Below are 5,592 nucleotides of genomic sequence, written 5' to 3'. Positions count from 1 at the left end.
TATCCTCATCCTCGTCCTCACCCTATCCTCATCCTCAACCTCATTCTCGTCCTCATCCTAACCTTATCCTCATCCTCAACCTCATCCTCTTCCTCATCCTCATCGTATCCTTATCCTCACCCACATTCTCATCCTTATTCTATCGTCCTCCTCATCTTCATCCTCTTCCTCATCCTTATTGTCGTCCTCATCCTGTCCTCATCCTCATCCTCATCCTATCCTCATCCTCATTCTAGTCCTCATCCTATCCTCATCCTCTTCCTCATCCCCATCCTATCATCATCCTCATCCTATCCTCATTCTCGTCCTCATCCTATCCTCGTCCTCATCCTCATCCTATCCTCTTCCTCATCCTCCTCCTTATCCTCATCCTCATCCCCATCGTATCCTCATTCTCGTCCTAATCCTATCCTCATCCTCGTCCTCATCCTATCTTCATTCTCATTCTTGTCCTCAGCCTATCCTCTTCCTCTTCCTCATCCTATCCTTATTCGCATCCTTATGCTCATCCTCCTCCTCATCCTCCTCCTCATCCTCCTCCACATCCTCATCCTATCCTCAACCTTATCCTCATCATCCTCATCGTATCCTCATCCTCATCCTTATTCTCGTCCTCATCCTCATCCTATCATCATCCTCGTCGTGTCCTCATCCTCATCCTTGTTCTCGTCCTCATCCTCTTCCTCATCCACATCCTATCCTCATCCTCATTCTCGTCCTCATCCTATCTTCATCCTCATCCTCAACCTATCCTCATCCTCATCCTCCTCCTCATCCTCGTCCTCATTCTCCTCCTCATCCTCATCCTATCCTCTTCCTCAGCCTCATCCCGATCTTTTCCTCATCCTCATCCTAATCCTCTTCTAATCCTCATCCTCATCATCATCCTCATTCTCGTCCTCCTCCTATCCTCATCCTCATCCTCCTCCTCATCCTCGTCCTCATCCTATCCTCATCCTCCTCCTCATCCTCGTCCTCATCCTATCCTCATCCTCCTCCTCATCCTCGTCCTCATCCTATCCTCATCCTCCTCCTCATCCTCGTCCTCATCCTATCCTCATCCTCCTCCTCATCCTCGTCCTCATCCTATCCTCATCCTCCTCCTCATCCTCGTCCTCATCCTATCCTCATCCTCCTCCTCATCCTCGTCCTCATCCTATCCTCATCCTCCTCCTCATCCTCGTCCTCATCCTATCCTCATCCTCCTCCTCATCCTCGTCCTCATCCTATCCTCATCCTCCTCCTCATCCTCGTCCTCATCCTATCCTCATCCTCCTCCTCATCCTCGTCCTCATCCTATCCTCATCCTCCTCCTCATCCTCGTCCTCATCCTATCCTCATCCTCCTCCTCATCCTCGTCCTCATCCTATCCTCATCCTCCTCCTCATCCTCGTCCTCATCCTATCCTCATCCTCCTCCTCATCCTCGTCCTCATCCTATCCTCATCCTCCTCCTCATCCTCGTCCTCATCCTATCCTCATCCTCCTCCTCATCCTCGTCCTCATCCTATCCTCATCCTCCTCCTCATCCTCGTCCTCATCCTATCCTCATCCTCCTCCTCATCCTCGTCCTCATCCTATCCTCATCCTCCTCCTCATCCTCGTCCTCATCCTATCCTCATCCTCCTCCTCATCCTCGTCCTCATCCTATCCTCATCCTCCTCCTCATCCTCGTCCTCATCCTATCCTCATCCTCCTCCTCATCCTCGTCCTCATCCTATCCTCATCCTCCTCCTCATCCTCGTCCTCATCCTATCCTCATCCTCCTCCTCATCCTCGTCCTCATCCTATCCTCATCCTCCTCCTCATCCTCGTCCTCATCCTATCCTCATCCTCCTCCTCATCCTCGTCCTCATCCTATCCTCATCCTCCTCCTCATCCTCGTCCTCATCCTATCCTCATCCTCCTCCTCATCCTCGTCCTCATCCTATCCTCATCCTCCTCCTCATCCTCGTCCTCATCCTATCCTCATCCTCCTCCTCATCCTCGTCCTCATCCTATCCTCATCCTCCTCCTCATCCTCGTCCTCATCCTATCCTCATCCTCCTCCTCATCCTCGTCCTCATCCTATCCTCATCCTCCTCCTCATCCTCGTCCTCATCCTATCCTCATCCTCCTCCTCATCCTCGTCCTCATCCTATCCTCATCCTCCTCCTCATCCTCGTCCTCATCCTATCCTCATCCTCCTCCTCATCCTCGTCCTCATCCTATCCTCATCCTCCTCCTCATCCTCGTCCTCATCCTATCCTCATCCTCCTCCTCATCCTCGTCCTCATCCTATCCTCATCCTCCTCCTCATCCTCGTCCTCATCCTATCCTCATCCTCCTCCTCATCCTCGTCCTCATCCTATCCTCATCCTCCTCCTCATCCTCGTCCTCATCCTATCCTCATCCTCCTCCTCATCCTCGTCCTCATCCTATCCTCATCCTCCTCCTCATCCTCGTCCTCATCCTATCCTCATCCTCCTCCTCATCCTCGTCCTCATCCTATCCTCATCCTCCTCCTCATCCTCGTCCTCATCCTATCCTCATCCTCCTCCTCATCCTCGTCCTCATCCTATCCTCATCCTCCTCCTCATCCTCGTCCTCATCCTATCCTCATCCTCCTCCTCATCCTCGTCCTCATCCTATCCTCATCCTCCTCCTCATCCTCGTCCTCATCCTATCCTCATCCTCCTCCTCATCCTCGTCCTCATCCTATCCTCATCCTCCTCCTCATCCTCGTCCTCATCCTATCCTCATCCTCCTCCTCATCCTCGTCCTCATCCTATCCTCATCCTCCTCCTCATCCTCGTCCTCATCCTATCCTCATCCTCCTCCTCATCCTCGTCCTCATCCTATCCTCATCCTCCTCCTCATCCTCGTCCTCATCCTATCCTCATCCTCCTCCTCATCCTCGTCCTCATCCTATCCTCATCCTCCTCCTCATCCTCGTCCTCATCCTATCCTCATCCTCCTCCTCATCCTCGTCCTCATCCTATCCTCATCCTCCTCCTCATCCTCGTCCTCATCCTATCCTCATCCTCCTCCTCATCCTCGTCCTCATCCTATCCTCATCCTCCTCCTCATCCTCGTCCTCATCCTATCCTCATCCTCCTCCTCATCCTCGTCCTCATCCTATCCTCATCCTCCTCCTCATCCTCGTCCTCATCCTATCCTCATCCTCCTCCTCATCCTCGTCCTCATCCTATCCTCATCCTCCTCCTCATCCTCGTCCTCATCCTATCCTCATCCTCCTCCTCATCCTCGTCCTCATCCTATCCTCATCCTCCTCCTCATCCTCGTCCTCATCCTATCCTCATCCTCCTCCTCATCCTCGTCCTCATCCTATCCTCATCCTCCTCCTCATCCTCGTCCTCATCCTATCCTCATCCTCCTCCTCATCCTCGTCCTCATCCTATCCTCATCCTCCTCCTCATCCTCGTCCTCATCCTATCCTCATCCTCCTCCTCATCCTCGTCCTCATCCTATCCTCATCCTCCTCCTCATCCTCGTCCTCATCCTATCCTCATCCTCCTCCTCATCCTCGTCCTCATCCTATCCTCATCCTCCTCCTCATCCTCGTCCTCATCCTATCCTCATCCTCCTCCTCATCCTCGTCCTCATCCTATCCTCATCCTCCTCCTCATCCTCGTCCTCATCCTATCCTCATCCTCCTCCTCATCCTCGTCCTCATCCTATCCTCATCCTCCTCCTCATCCTCGTCCTCATCCTATCCTCATCCTCCTCCTCATCCTCGTCCTCATCCTATCCTCATCCTCCTCCTCATCCTCGTCCTCATCCTATCCTCATCCTCCTCCTCATCCTCGTCCTCATCCTATCCTCATCCTCCTCCTCATCCTCGTCCTCATCCTATCCTCATCCTCCTCCTCATCCTCGTCCTCATCCTATCCTCATCCTCCTCCTCATCCTCGTCCTCATCCTATCCTCATCCTCCTCCTCATCCTCGTCCTCATCCTATCCTCATCCTCCTCCTCATCCTCGTCCTCATCCTATCCTCATCCTCCTCCTCATCCTCGTCCTCATCCTATCCTCATCCTCCTCCTCATCCTCGTCCTCATCCTATCCTCATCCTCCTCCTCATCCTCGTCCTCATCCTATCCTCATCCTCCTCCTCATCCTCGTCCTCATCCTATCCTCATCCTCCTCCTCATCCTCGTCCTCATCCTATCCTCATCCTCCTCCTCATCCTCGTCCTCATCCTATCCTCATCCTCCTCCTCATCCTCGTCCTCATCCTATCCTCATCCTCCTCCTCATCCTCGTCCTCATCCTATCCTCATCCTCCTCCTCATCCTCGTCCTCATCCGATCCTCATCCTCATTCTCGTCCTCACCCTATCCACATCATATCCTCATCCTCATTCTCGTCCTCATCATCTTCCTCTTCCTCANTCATCCTCTTCCTGATCCTCATCCTCATCCTCATCCTATCCTCATCTTCATCCTATCCTCATTCTCATTCTCGCCCTCATCGTTTCCTCTTCCTCTTCCTCATCCTCATCCTTATCCTCCTCCTCCTCCTCTTCATCCTATCCTCATTCTCATTCTCGCCCTCATCGTTTCCTCTTCCTCTTCCTCATCCTCATCCTCATCCTCTTCCACATTCTCATCCTCATCCTATCCTCACCCTCACCCTCATCCTCATCCTCATCCTCTTCCACATTCTCATCCTCATCCTATCCTCACCCTCACCCTCATCCTCATCCTCATCCTCTTCCACATTCTCATCCTCATCCTATCCTCACCCTCACCCTCATCCTCATCCTCATCCTCTTCCACATTCTCATCCTCATCCTATCCTCACCCTCACCCTCATCCTCATCCTCATCCTCTTCCACATTCTCATCCTCATCCTATCCTCACCCTCACCCTCATCCTCATCCTCATCCTCTTCCACATTCTCATCCTCATCCTATCCTCACCCTCACCCTCATCCTCATCCTGTCCTCATCGTCATCCTACTCTCATCCTGATCATATCCTCATCCTCATCCTCGTCCTTATCCTATCCTCATCCTCATTCTCGTCCTCATCCTCCTTCTCATCGTAACCTCATCCTCATTCTCGTCCTCTTCCTATCCTCATCCTCATTCTCATCCTCATCCTATCCGCGTCCTTCCTCATCATATATTCATCCTCATTCTCGTCCTCATCCTACCCTCATCCTCATCCTATCCTAATTCTCATTCTCGTGCTCATCCAATCCTCATCCTATCCTCATCCTCATTCTCGTCGTCTTCCTCATTCTATCCTCATCATAATCCTCATCCTCATCCTAATCCACTTCCGCATCCTCATCGTATTCTCATCCTCATCCCTTCCTCATCCTCGTCCTCATCCTATCCTCATCCTAATTCTCGTCCTCATCCTATGCTAATCCTCATCCTCGTCCTCTTTCTCATCCTCATCCTCATCCTCATCCTCATTCTCGTCCTCATCCTCATCCTATCCTCATTCTCGTCCTCATCCTTTACTCATCCTAAACCCTCATCCTCATCCTCCTTCTCATCCTATCCTCATCCTCTCCCTCATCCTCATTCTACTCCTCATCCTATCCTCATCCTCATTATCGTCCTCATCCTCCTCATCCTCG

Source organism: Lupinus angustifolius, chromosome LG20 (assembly GCF_001865875.1).
Source record: "Lupinus angustifolius cultivar Tanjil chromosome LG20, LupAngTanjil_v1.0, whole genome shotgun sequence".
In the NCBI taxonomy this organism is placed as follows: Eukaryota; Viridiplantae; Streptophyta; class Magnoliopsida; order Fabales; family Fabaceae; genus Lupinus; species Lupinus angustifolius.
Note: the sequence above shows the minus strand (reverse complement) of the source record.